This window comes from Tamandua tetradactyla, chromosome 3 (genome assembly GCF_023851605.1).
Source record: "Tamandua tetradactyla isolate mTamTet1 chromosome 3, mTamTet1.pri, whole genome shotgun sequence".
Taxonomy (NCBI): Eukaryota; Metazoa; Chordata; class Mammalia; order Pilosa; family Myrmecophagidae; genus Tamandua; species Tamandua tetradactyla.
In genome coordinates this window covers 77,475,357-77,490,021 of record NC_135329.1, presented here as the reverse complement: position 1 = coordinate 77,490,021, position 14,665 = coordinate 77,475,357, and the positions used below count along the sequence as shown (strand labels likewise).

At 39.7% G+C, this 14,665-nt stretch overlaps 2 protein-coding genes across 5 annotated transcripts in view; one reads left to right on the top strand and one right to left on the bottom strand.

Annotated features, from left to right (window-relative positions):
* Positions 1-4,180, bottom strand: part of LOC143677391 (ubiquilin-1-like) — a 74,922-nt gene extending 70,742 nt beyond the window's left edge. For all 3 annotated transcript variants that reach the window (XR_013172586.1, XR_013172583.1, XR_013172582.1), the window contains exon 1: positions 4,022-4,180. The gene's annotated coding sequence lies outside the window, so the exon portion shown is untranslated. The remainder of the gene's footprint in view (positions 1-4,021) is intronic.
* Positions 4,181-4,355: 175 nt separating this feature from the next.
* LOC143677393 (uncharacterized) overlaps positions 4,356-14,665 on the top strand; it is a 192,512-nt gene continuing 182,202 nt past the window's right edge. For both annotated transcript variants that reach the window (XR_013172587.1, XM_077153265.1), the window contains exon 1: positions 4,356-4,591. The gene's annotated coding sequence lies outside the window, so the exon portion shown is untranslated. The remainder of the gene's footprint in view (positions 4,592-14,665) is intronic.

Sequence of the window (14,665 nt, the reverse complement as noted above, 5' to 3'; positions counted from 1 at the left end):
AGATGACATGGCAAGAGCCATGAAATTATATGTACATAAGGCCTAATAGCACCCAGTAAGGACTCAACAATAAGTAGTTACTGTTAAATACATATTATTATGCATGATTACCTAGATTCATTTGTAAGCAAATATTACCAAGTATTCGGCTCTGGTGACACAACAGTTAACAGCTACAGTCCCATCTTTACAGAAAGCAGTAATCAAATAATCATATAAATATATAAAATTTAAAACTAATGAATGTTATGACAAAAAAACAAGGACCTCTGAGAAAATGCAATAGGGAATCCCAAACTACCCTCGACAGTCAGGGACAATTTCCATAAGAAACTGACCTTTGCACTGAATTTGAGGATGACAGGAATGGAAAGCACGGGAGGCAGCTCAGGTAGCAAGAACAGACTGTACAAAAGTTCTGAGGCAGGAAAAAATTTCTAACAGGTAAAGGAACTAAAAAGTCAATGTGACTGGGCATGACCAAATTATCAGGCCGAGCCCTCAATCTTGGGATTCCCCTCTATGAAACTTATTCCTGCAAAAGATATGCTAAACCTACTTAAAATCAGGCCTAGGAGTTACCCCCAGAGAACCTATTTTGTTGCTCTAAGCCAACATAGCAAGTGAACTCCCTGTTCTCACCCTGTCACAGGACATGACTTCCAGGGGTGTAAATCTCCCTAGCAATGTGGGACATAAATCCCAGGATGAGCTGGGACCCAGCATCAAGTGATTGAGAAAACATTCCTGACCAAAAACGGGGAGAGAGAAATGAGAAAAAATAAAGTGTCAGTGGCTGAGAGATTTCAAACAGAGTCAAAAGGTTATCCTGGAAATTATTCTTATGCATTATATAGATATTCATTTTTAGTTTATGGTTTATTGAAGTCACTAGAGGGGAGTACCTGAAACTGTAGAGCTGTGTTCCAATAGCTTTATTTCTTGAAGATGACTGTATAATGATACAACTTTTACAGTGTTACTGTGTGACTGTGAAAAACTTGTGTCTGATGCTCTTTTTATCTAGGGTATGGACAGATGAGTAAAAAATATGGGTAAAAAAATAAACAACAGGGAGAAAAATAAATAAATAAATTATTTATTAAATGAAATTGGGTAGACGGAAATACTAGTTGTGAATGAGAGGGAGGGGTAAGGGGTATGATATATATGAGCTTTTTCTATTTCTCCTTTTTATTTCTTTTTCTGGAGTGATGCAAATGTTCAAAAAAGTTGTCATGGTAATGAATACACAACCATGTAATGATATTGTGAGCCACTGACTGTACACTATGTATGAGATGTCTGTTAAGTTTCATCAGTTTAAAAAACAACAGCAACAACAGAAGAGGGAAGTACCTAAAAGTGTTGAACTGTATTCCAGTAGCCCTGCTTCTTGAAGATAATTGTGTAACTATACACCTTTTACAACGTGACAGTGTGTTTGTGAAAACCTTGTGTCTGAGGCTCCCTTTATTTAGGGTATGGACAGATGAGTAAAGAAATAAGAGCAAAAAGTAAATAAATAATAGGGAGGGATAAGGGGCAAAAAAAGGGGGGAGATTGAAATACTAGTGGTCAATGAGAGGGAGGGTTAAGGTGTATGGGATGTATGAATTTCTTCTTTTTTTCCTTTTATTTCTTTTTCTACAGTGATGCAAACATTCTAAAAATGATCATGGTAATGAATACACAATTATGTGAAGAAATTGTGAGCCACTGATTGTATACTTTCGGGTGAAATCCATGTGTGTGAAAACACCTCAATAAAATATATTTTTTAAAAAAGTCACTGTGGCTTTTGATTGTATACCATGTATGGAATGTATGTATGTGAAGATTTCTCAGTAAAAATATTTAAAATAAAAATAAAAAGGCAATGTGGAAGAATACCTGGGTTCGATTCCAGGCCATGTACCCAAAAAACAGTCAATGTGGCAAGAACCAAGGGAGTAAGAGGAAGGAATGCATCAGCAGGGATTGGAGAGGTAGGCAGAAGGCTTATCATCATGCAAAACCTCTCAGTCCATGTTAATATTATCCTAAGATCAGTGGGGAGGCCATAGAGTTTTACATAAAAGGTGACCTGGCTTGATTTAACATTTTTCAGAGATTAGTCCAGGAAGGAATTGGGGCGAGAATGGGGGAGAATAACAGAAAAGTGGAGATATCAACCAGTAAGCTACTGTCCACTAGACTAGCAAAGCAGTTCTCAAACTTTTTGGATCCAGGATAACTTCACTCTTTTCCAAAGTGAGAACCTCCAAAAGCTTTTGTTTATGTAACTTATATCTATAGATATTTACAGTATTAGAAACTAAAACTGAGAAATCCTTAAAATGTTAATTCATTTAAAAATAACAATCCAACACATCCAATATACAAAATGAACTCCAAACAGGATAAATTCAAAAAGATATGCACCACACCATGTTATAAGCAAACTGTTGAATGGCAAAGATAAAGATTTCTGAAAGCCACAATAGAGAAGGAATAAAACACATACAAGGGCACCTGAATAAGATTAAATGCCAACTTCTCTTCCAAAACCATAGAGGCAAGGCAGTGCAAAGATAAGTGCTGAAAGCAAAAGAAACTGCCAACCAAGAATTCTATATCCAACAAAATTAAGTCTCTCAAAAATGTGAGATTAAGACATTCCCAGATAACAAAAGCTGCAGACTCTGCCACCACTAGGCTTGCCCTAAAAGAAATGCTAATTAGAATTTTCCAAATTGAAGGGAAATCTACCAACAGATGATTGAAGCCACACAAGGAAACAAAGATCTCTGGTAAAGATAATAGCATGAGTAAATATAAATTTAAACACAAATGATTGCATTTTTGGTCTGTAAACCCACTTCTTACTTGCTATAGGATCTAATAAAAGGCAAATTCACAAAATGTAATGATATATCAGTGGTTTGACTCATTATATGGAAACGTAATTTGTGACACGAACTACATCAAGGTGGAGGGAAAAAGGGGTATAGGTGTACAGTTTGTGTCTACTCTTTTTTTTTTCACATGGGCAGGCACTGGGAATTGAACCCAGGTTTCCGGCATGGCAGGCGAGAACCACTGCACCACCATCACCCACCCATCTACTCTTGAATTTAACATGGTATCAAAGCAAACTAGATTGTTACAGATTTAGGATTTAAGCTCCTGGTAACCAAAAAGCGATTATTCAAGAATATGCAAACTCATAGAGACACAAAGTAGGAGTGCAGGTTACTAGAAGTGGGGAGCAAGGGTAATGGGGAGTTCATGCAAAATGAGTATAGGGTTTCTGATTGGTGTGAAGATAAAGTTCTAATAGCCTATGGTGGTGAGGATACCTAATACTATGACTAATTCCAATGAATGATATACTTGGGAGGGGTTGGGATGGAAAGATTTATGTTATATACATCTTTACACAATTAAAAAAAGAAAGAGAAAATGACAAATGTAATACAGATACTGGATGGGAACTAAGAATGGAGGAGAAAGGGCTCAAGGACACTGCTGCAGCCTAAGGAAAAATTGTTAAATTTCTTGAACTTGATAACTGCACATACGGTGATTACATAAATTAATAACCTTGTTCATAGGAAATTACATAGAAGTATTATGTATACAACTTGCTCTCAAATGTTCAGAAAACAGATGACAGATGAAGGCAAAATGCTAAAATAGTGGATTTAAGGATAAGGAAGGTGGGGTATACTGGAGTACTCTGCATGGGGCTTGTATTTTCTAGGAGCCCAGCTGTGGTAACAGCACTTCCCTTTCAGCCTCATAAGGTCGATTCTCCTTGAGGTCAGGGAAGCTATAGGCATTACCGCGGTCCCCAGGGTCTGAGGAGACCCCTGAAACCACGTGGGGAGAGGTAAGAACCGCTAGTCCGCTGAGGCTGAATCCTCTTAATATGGCGGTGGGGGTGAGCACCGGCTCAATTTCGGGAGGAGGCGAGGACACTCGCTGGGGCGTACGGGAGGGCGATTTGACGAACCTGAACAGCTGAACACCCACTGACCTGGCTCGTTTATGCTGCGGCCGCACCGGCGTCCATAGACCAAGGTGAGCGCAGCCTCCCCGCGCTAGCGGCTTTGGGCGAGTCCCGCACAGCAGCGCGTGAGCTCCATCCTCTCTCCCTCTCGGCTGGGCGAGCACCGCGTCCTCCCTCTCTCTCGGCTGCGCGTGCGCCTCGCCCATCCTCCCTCTCGGCCGCGCGTGCGCCCCGCCCATCCTCCCTCTCGGCTGCGCGTGCGCCCCGCCCCACTTCGTGGCGCGCGCGAGCCGGCCTGCCTGGGCGTGCGGTGGGCGCGGCGCGGTGCAGACCTGGTTCGGGATGCGGGCAGGTTCCGCCGCCGCCGCCTAGCTCGCCACAGGGGTTTGCTTGAAAACACCCCAGCGGCTGGCGGCGAGGGATACGCCGTGCGCCCAGAGAGGAGCTGCCGGCTTCACAGGCGCCGAGCCGGGTGCTGCAGCTCGGCTGGTTTCTGTCAGCGCCCCATCATACCGGTGAGAGCCCCTCCGCCTCCTCCGCTTTCCCGCCGGCTCGGCCGCCCCTCCGCTGTCCCGTGCCGCGTGAGATCAACTTGAGGTGAATGTGAAGTGCAGGTTCCTCTCCGTCTTTTTGATGTCTTTTTCTGGGCTTATGTTTGCTCTTGGCCTTAGGTGTCCCCCCATTTACAGGAAATCAAATGCCCCCTCTATTCTTTGTGAAATAGACTTTCTCCTTGGGTGCTTTGTTATAGGACTTAAAGTAGGTAATTCTTTCCTGCAGGCCACTGTGATGTAATTGATCTTGTGCTACTTTAGCTGTCTGCAAACTGCTTTTTTGCTTGCAGGGCACATTTTGGAGGGGTGAGCCATAGAATAATTTCCTAGTTTAGTGTATCAGACTGCCACCTGATGTATTGGCACCAAACACAGGCAACTTAGTATATGCATAGGGATTACTCTGCTCTCTCTGAAACAGGGTCACAGACCCACATTGGGAGCAACCACTGGCTCTACAACATGCTGGGTAAGAGCCAGGAATGACACCATGGTCTACCATTTTTTAAGCTAGATTTCTTAATTCATCACTTGCTTATGTACTGCAACCCATTAACTGTTCTCTGGAGTTTTAAGGAAGGGATATCTATATAATGCATAAGAATAACCTCCAGGATAACCTTGTAACTCTGTTTGAAATTTCTCAGCCAATGAAACTTTATTTTGTCTCATTTCTCTCTTCCCCCTTTTGGTCAAGAAGGCTTTCTCAATTCCTTGATGCCAGGCCCTAGCTCATCCTGGGATTCTGTCCCACATGGTCAGAGAACCTTATACTCCTGTGAATCAGGTCCCAAGAGGGAAGGGCAGTGAGTTCACCTGCCAGGTTGGCTTAGAGAGAGAGGCCACATCTGAGCAACAAAGGAGGTTCTCTGGAGGGTGACTCTTAGGCCTGATTTCAAGTAGACTTAGCCTGTGCTCTGCAGAAATAAGTTTTGTATGGGTGAACCCCAAGATCGAGGGCTCGGCCTATTGATTTGGTTGTCCACACTGCTTGTGAGAATATCAGGAATTCCTCAAGTGAAAAAGTTGACTATCAACTTTCTTTCTTCCCATTCTCTCAAGGGGACTTTGCAAATACTTTTTTATTCACTGCCCACATTTTTCTGGGATATATTGCAAATGCTTTTTTTCTCCTTAATTTTGTATAATTTTTTTAATATCAACTATACCTAGAAAAAAGTAAATTCATAGAGACCGAAAGTATATTACAGGGTACTGTACAATTGTGGGAAGAAGGGAAGTCATTGCTTCATGGGTGCAGAATTTCTGTTGGGGGTGAAAAAGTTTTGGTAATGGATAGTGGCAATAGTAGAACAGTAATGTGAATGTAATTAATATCTCTGACTTGTACACATGAAAATGGTTCAAATGAGAAATTTTGTGTTTATATACATGTTAACATAAAATGTAAGAAAAATAGTTCATTTTTTGGTATTTTCTGTTAAGTTTTGAATTTAGGTGTTTTCATTTCCTTGATTTTACTGTTTTTATGTAATCATCAGAAGTATACAGTCGTTCACATATCACCATATAGATGTTACATGAAATTTATCATCACAATCGACTTTTTTGTGAAAAATAACGTATATAGAAAAAAACAATAAATTTCAAATATGTCACAACAGTTACTTGTAGAGCAGGTTTTAGAATTTGTATGGGTTACAATTCCACAATTTTACGTATTTACTTTTAACTGCTCTAAGATACTAGAAACTAAAAGAAATAGCATATACTGATTCAGCAATCATACTAGTTTGTTAAACCTGACCTTCTCTGTATAACTTCACCATCTACGTTGATCCTTCTGTCCCACTCTTTAGTGGTATTTGGGCTATGCCCATTCTAACGTTTTCATGTTATAGGGGGCTGTATATAATATGGGATAGGAGGATGGAACTTGTTGATGTTCTGGAGAGGCTGGGCCCTCTGCATTTCAGGACTTATCTGGTCCAGGGACCCATCTGGAGATTGTAGGTTCTGGAAAGGTACCATAGTGCATGGAACCTTTGTAAAATCTTACATAATGCCTTAGGTGTTTTTTTTTTAATTTAAAATATTTAAAGTGATGATTTCTAAGAGCTTTATTTTCCAAAAGCAAACCAAATCAAAACAAAATCCAAACACCAAACAGACTAAGACTACCATAAACAAAACAACTGCTAGACCTTTTTTCAACTAAAACACAATAGTAGGACAGTATCTAATTCCAGAGGATTCAATGAAATGGTATTGTTCAGTTTGTCCATACTAAACATATGTATATATAAAATACTTTCCTAGACATTATAAAAATAACAAAGTTCAATAAAAACATCAAATGTAGCATCAATTAAATGACAGCAGTTAAACTAAAATGAAAACAATTATAGTTACTTTTATTTTTTATTTGTTTTTTTATTTATTTATTTTTACTATTTTTATTGATAATCAACATGCAAACACAAGCATTCTTAGCGTACAAACATTCCATACATGGTATACAATCAGTGGCTCACAATATCATCACATAGTTGTGTATTCATCATTGATCTTTTTTTTTTGTTTTTTGGCAAGGGCAGGCACCGGGAATCAAACCTGGTCTCTGGCATGGCAGGCCAGAGCTCTGCCTGCTAAGCCTCCATCACCCTCCCCACTGATCATTTCTTAGAACATTTGCATCACTCCAGAAAAAGAAATAAAAAGAAAAAAGAAAAAAACTCATACATACCATACCCCTTACCCCTTCCTCTCATTGACCACTAGTATTTACATCTACCAATTTATTTTAACATTTGTTCCCCCTATTATTTATTTTTAATCCATATTTTTTACTTATCTGTCCATGCTGTAGATAAAATGAGCATCAGACGCAAGATTTTCACAATTACACAGTCACGTTGCAAAAGCTATATCGTTATACAATCATCTTCATGAAACATGGCGAGTGGAACACAGGCACTTCCCTCTAGCCTCTCTAATACACCTAAACTAAAAAGGGGATATCTGTAAAATGTGTAAGAATAACCTCCAGTTAACCTGTTTTCGCTGTGTTGAATTTGTAGATAACTACGTACAGATTTCATATTAAGCTGACACAAGATGATTTCTACCTTGTTCTTGATGCTGGTTTAGCAAGGTTCTTGATGCTTGGTTGTGCACATGGGAAGTTAAAAACCTGTGACAAAATTCCATTACTCTCCTATGATTGACATAGGAGAGTAGCGTTTCACAGAAATCCAGAACTTTTTCAGGAGGAGATCATTAAATCTCATCTTGAGTGTATGTTTTTCCTTCTTGACGTCATCTTCTTAGCCTGAGTAGAAGAGTCAGAGAGAAGTTTTCTTACCCAGTTTTGCACCTGTTTGCAAAGACGGGGGAAATACTGTACTATTTTGTTCAATTTTGTTCTTCCAGGTCAGCAAGTCTTTAAGATTTGCAATGATCCTTCCTCACTTAAGTTCAAACAGCATTGGACACATTTGAAGATTACTTTTTACCACATGACTTCTTGATATTTTACCAAGAATCTTGTCACTTAAAATCTAAAATATTTTTTCTGTGGCCTTATAGAGCAGAGTCTTGTTCAGCTGTTTCATGTGATGAGAGATATTTAAGTTGGCTGGTTTCAGTAGCTGTTCATTTTCAAAGCCCTTAGCAGAAATCTGGCCTACAGTTGCTTTGAAAGTGCTCCTGAAATTCACCTTCATCTCGGAGAACTTTTCCTCTGCCAAGCACTGATTATCTGTATGTCACAGGAGATTTTTTGGCTCTTTGTTTGGGTTTTCACACAAATTAAACAAATTTTAGTGTACCAGATCTTAGTTTAATAAAATTTATTGTTTTTTTTGTAGCTTTAAACAAAACTTTTTTCATTTCATCTCTCCAAGCTTTGGGTACTTTTCTGTGAAGAAAACAGGCCATTGTGAAGTCAGATTTTGTTTGTTTGTTTGTTTTGTTTTGTTTTAAACAACAGCACCATTCGCATGGAACCATGGGTCACTCTTAGCACCAGATGCCAATATGATTCCTCCAAGATAGACCTTCTTGTTTCCAGATAGGAAGACATACATTAAATATCCTGTCCTTTGCTTGCTTAGGTCAGCAGAAAAAGTTTTATTGACTTTACCATCATTTTAAAAAAATTTTAAATATTATAGAATAATGTTGGTGATGTCTGTTGATGCATCAGTCTAGACAGAAAAACTGTTGTTTTTTCTTTTACTCATAGGTGTTTACCATCAAGTGATGTCAATATGTTGACTCATCTTATTGGTATTGTAGTGTAGAATCTCTTTCAATTTCTCCTACTACATATTGTGTAAACATTTTATTCTGTGTAATTTCACGTTGGCTTTATTAGAGTCTCAGCAATGGTGTAACTTTCCCTTTTCTGAGCAGTAAGTTCTGCTACTGAGTAACTTGCTGCCTGAGTTTCTACACTCTATTCCTTTTTTTTTATTTTTGTGCGAGGACAGGCACTGGGAATCGAACCTGGGTCTGTGGCATGGTAGGCAAGAATTCTGCCACTGAGCCACTATCACACTGCCCTGTATTTCATTTTTTATGGAAGAGTTTTATTCTGTTTATTTTGAGATTCCAGTAGTCATTTAAAACATCACCTTTATTTGTCAAATGACTGTAATTTGTACTTACATCTTTTGAATGTTGTTTGAACCATTGTCACTTTTGTAAAAGTGCTTACCACAAATAACACAAAATGGAACAGGACAACTTGCATTTCTAACATTATATGGCCCAACTGGAATTGCACTATGCCACACAAACTTACTTTCATAGGAACACAGAATATACAAGGAGCACTGGGAGCCAATTGGGCCTATAAGGTGGTCCTGTTTGGGAATCAAATGACTTCCCCAATCAGTCTTCCCCTTGACCTACCCTAGGCAATATTTATTCCATCATCTTTATCCTTGGGGAATTTTTTTCCCGAGGTGAGTATCTAGCCTTGATGGACTTTGGGTGGCCCTGGGAGAGGGCGGTATGATAACACCAATATATTTCTTCCCAGGTTAATTTTGCTATTAGGTTTCTCATTATTGCTTCTATCTTCTGTAAGGTGTATAAGTGTTTTTTAAGGAAACCCTTGAAGAAGGGCAATCCCCTTCAAATATTTCCTAAGGTCTAGCCAGAACTTGGGAACTTCAAACTTACTTAGTTTACTTCTGGGTAAGCTTGGCATGTTTTGTTGTAATGGTAAATATGTTGGTATCAGATTGGGAGGTGACTCATCCATGGAAAGTGAAGTTAGGTTTCCCTTTTGATTTGCATTTCATAAGAATTGCCTTTGTTGGAGCATCCAAGAGCTATGATTATTAATTGTGGGCTGGCAGTATTTTAATTGTTTCAAAGCCATTTCTCTTGAGTGTTTTGTGAAGTTTGTGATTGATATTGGGAAAAATGAAATTCTTGACCTATCAGGGAAGAATTCCCATGCTGGTTGTAGGTCCTGAGTCTTTCAGCATGCTTTAGTGCTGGTGTTATTATGTTGTATGTATGACAATTCCTGAAAACATTGTTTAGTGGGTGTCCCGGTTTGAAAGGATTTGTGTATCCTAGGAAAGCCATGTTTTAATCCTAATCAGTCTTGTGGGAAAAACTGTTTCTCTTAATCCCTAGTCAGTACTGTATGTCAGAAACTTGATTAGATTGTCTCCACAGAGATTTGACTCACCCAATGGTGGGTGTGAACTTGTGAACAGAGGGAGATGTGACTCTACCCATTCCATGAGGGTCTTGATTAGTTTACTGGAATCCTTTAAAAGAGAAAGCATTTTGGAGAGAGTCTCTTTTTGAGAATGACAAGAGAACCATGAAACAAACAGCCCATGCCACCAGAGACCTTTGGAGATTAAGAAGAAATCCACCCCCGGGAGAGCTCCATGAAATAAGAAGCCTGGAGTGAAAGCAAGGAGATGTCACCATGTTTGCTATGTGCCTTTCCAGTTGACGGAGAAACCCTGTACTTCATCGGTCTTCTTGAACCAAGGTATCTTTCCCTGATGGCTTAGATTGGACATTTTTATAGACTGCTTTAATTGGGACATTTTCTCACCCTTAGAACTGTCAACTAGCAACTTATTAAATTCCCTTTTTTTAAAAAGCCATTCTGTTTCTGGTATATCACATTCTGGCAGCTAGCAAACTAGAATAGTAGGTAAAGAGAACGTCTATGGCAATGTATCATTGACCATTTGGTGCAGTTCCTTTCTCCTGTAGTAAGTGAAGTTTGTATTGGAGGAGGGAGGACATCATTGTAATTGATAGGGAAAGAGACCTTTATTTGTAAAGTCATGTATTGGAAGGGTTTATGTTTGTTATCATACTACCAATCAGTAAGAGCTATAATTTTATCTCTGTAATCCTAAAGGCTTGTTGGTATTCGCTCTGTATGATCACAGTCTTGATTTACATGCACCAATTATGGGCATCTTGAGTATAATATTGAGTGCACATTAATTATCCTTTGGCATTCCTTAAGTAAGACTTGATAGGTAGATTGCTCTTTTTCTTTGGTGGTATTACTAATATGGTATTTTGTTTAACTTGAGGCAGGAGGTGGCCCATGGGTTTGAAGAAATGTATGGGTTACTACCCATGTTATGGAGACTGGCTTAGCTGGAAGAAGGTTATTAGTGGCAGCAGATATAGAAGAATTAGGCTCAGTGTTGATATCTATAGTTGTTAGTAGGATTGACAAACCTGAATGGACAACAATGGTTCTCGTTGCCCCCAAGAGAACTTTCTTAGCTCCTTTTATCATGAGGTGTTCATTAAGTTCATTAAGACCCACCTGAAATGTACAGAGCCAAACCTGTGCAGAAATAATCTAATCAAATGTTCTCAACCAGATTCTATGAAGATTCCATGCACTAGGAATCTAGTTACTTTCAAGAAACCTACAACTTTCAGATGGCTTCCTAGGCCAGATAGATCCTGAAACACTGAGAGGCCAGCCTCTCCAGAACATCAATTAGTTCCATCCTCTAAACCCCACATTATTGACATGACTTCCAACATGAGAAAGTTGAAATGAGCATAACCCAAATAACCCTAAAGACTGGGAGAAAGATCAAAGGAGATGGTGCAGTTAGTTCCACAGAGAAGGTAGGGTTTAGCAAATGAATATGATTACTGAGTCATTATATTGATACTTCTTTTAGTCTCCAGTGTCTTGGAACAGCTAGTAGTAAAACATAAAATTGTGAAATTGTAACTCATACGAAACTCTGAAATCTGTTCTTCAATTAATTGTTGTGCTTTGCTTTGAAATATATTGCTTTTTTTGTATATATGTTTGTTCTAATTTGCTAGCTGCTGGGATGTGATATCCCAGAAACAGAATGGCTTTTAAAAAGGGGCATTTATTAAGTTGCAAATTTACAGTTCTAAGGCTGTGAAAATGTTCCAATTAAAGCAAGTCTATAAAAATGTCCAAATTAAAGTACTTTCACTCAAGAAGGCTGATGAAGTTCAGGGTTTCTCTCTCAACTGGAAAGGCACATGGTGAACATGGTGCCATGGCCTCTTGTGGTTCTCATGGATCTCCCAAAATGTTTCCTCTTTTAAAGGATTCTAGTAAATTAATTAATTGGAATGGGTAGAGTCACATCTCCCTTAATCAAAGGTTAATGCCCACAGTTGGATGTGCCTCTTCTCAGTGGGATATAATCTAATCAAGTCTCCAACCTACAGTACTGCATAGGGATTAAAAGAAATGACTGCCTCTACAAGAAATTTCAGGATTAAAGCATGGCTTTTCTAGGGTACATAATCCTTTCAAACCAGCATATTCCATTCTCTGGCCCCTAAAAATGATGTTTTTTCCCCATATACAAAATACATTCATTCCATCACAGTATCAGAAAGCCTTAAAACTTCTCAGTACTGAATACTAATGCAGCACAAAGTCAGACATGGTGCAAAATCTCATCAAAGTCAGATACAGGCATGGTCTGATCTAAGGCAAAATTCTCCTATAGCTCTAGGTCTGTAAAACTCAGAATCAGTTAGTTCCTGTCAACATACAAAGGAGAGACAGTCACAGGATGCATATTCCTATTTCCATAGGGAGAAATTGGAAGGAACATAGCGATCACTGGACCCAAGCAGTTTTGGAAACCTGCAGGATAAAGTCAATTAGATTTCAAAGTCTAAGAGTCATTTATCTTCAGGGCTTTAGAAAAAGGCAGTCCCACCCTTTCTAAGGGTCTGTACACCCACCTGCCTCTCTCCTTGTGGGGACATTGGGGAGACCCACTTTTTACTTGGATCCACCCTCTCCAAGTATTGGGGCTGTACCTGGCTCTCTGCCATCTCTGGGGCACATGCTCAGCCTCTCCGTGTGGTGGCAGCCAGGCTCTCCCCAATCCCCAAGGAATGTGTTCCACCTCCTTCAAGGACTGATGCGACAGGGCTCTTCCACTGCAATGAGGTGGAAGGCCTACCCTCTCCCTTCAGGGCAAACTCACCCTTTCCAAGTACTTGGGTGGGCCCAATCTCCTGGCCTAACGCTTTTTGACTTCAACCTCCAGTCTCCATGGTTCTACCTCTGAAGGTAGGTCTACCCCACAAGATTGGATTAGGAGCATGACTTTCCTGTTTTAACAGAACAGAAAACCAGCACATTCCACCCTCAGTTTCAAACCAGCACATTACACCCTCTGAGCCCCCAAAGGGCATGTTCTTTCCATATACAAAATATATTTATTGTATCACAATATCACAAAAGCCTTCAATTATTTCAGTAATAACAGAAAGTCAGAAACAGTACAAAATCTCATCAAAATAAGCCACAGGCATGATTTGTCCTAAGGCAAAATTCTTTTCTGACTATGGACCTGTGAAGTTTAGAACAAGTTGTCTGCTTCCAGTACACAATGGAAGGACAATCATAGGATGAACATTCCCATTGCCATAGGGAGAAATTGGAAGGAAAACAGGTCATTGGACCCAAACATTTCCAAAAAACTGCAGGGCAGACTCCCTTAGATTTCAAAGTCTGTGGGCCCTTTATCATCCTCAGGGCTTGGAAGAGGAGCAGTCCTACTCTTTACAAGGGTTTCTGCAGTGGCCCTGTTCTCTCCAATGTGGGAATGATGCTTGCAATCTAGGGGAACATTGAGGAGACCACCTTTTTTCAACACTCCCCCCAAGCATTGGTGCAGCACTCTGACTCTTTTGTCTCTGAGGCACATGCTCAACCCTCTCAGATCACTGGAGTGGCAGTGAGGCTCTGCCCAGTGCTCTGGGAATGTGCTCTACTTTCTCTGAGGCTCAAGGAGATGAAACTCTTCTGCTTGTCCCCTACCTCCAGGGTAAACTCACCCTTTCCATGTGGGTGTGCAGGTCCTTTCTCCTGGTCAGAGATTGCTTGGCTTCAGACCTTAACTTCCATGGTTTTACTGTGAACATTTTTTTTCCTTCAGTTTATCCCTTTTAGTCCAGATTGGCAGTGGTTCTGTTTATACAGATCTCACAAAAATATCTTGGTTTAGCATGCACTATACAGGGGTTAAATCCATCAGACTCCGATTTCCAATCCTGGCTTGTCCTGACATGGCTGACTGGTTCCATGTTTGGTTCAATCCTCAGGTGTGCCATTGCTACTGCTGCTGGGGTCCCTGTTTATGAAAACTCAGAACTTTTCAGACCATCAATTTCTGGCTATTTTGTACCCAAGAGTTCAGTTCTCAACTTATCTCTTTCCTGTTGGATTTTAATCTAAGCTACAAGAAGAAGCCAGGCTGCATTTCCATATTTAGTTTGAAGATTTCCTCAACTAGATATCCTAGCTGGTTGCTTTCAAATTCTCCCTTCCATCTAGTACCAGGACTCAATTTTTCCAAATTCTCTGCAAGTTTAAAACAAGGATTGCCTTTCTTCCAGTTTGCAATGATGCATTGCTCATTTCTAAATCTTCATTAGAAGTATCTTTAATGTCCATATTTCTATCAACAGTCTCTTAAAAGCATTCTAGGCCTTCTCTGTCAAGCTCCTCAGAACTCTTCCAGATTCTACCCCTTATCCATTTCAAAAGCCTTTCCAACAAGTTTGGTTTTTGTAAACCACAGTGTCCCACTTCTCTGGTACCAAAATATGTTTAAATCTGTTTTGGTTT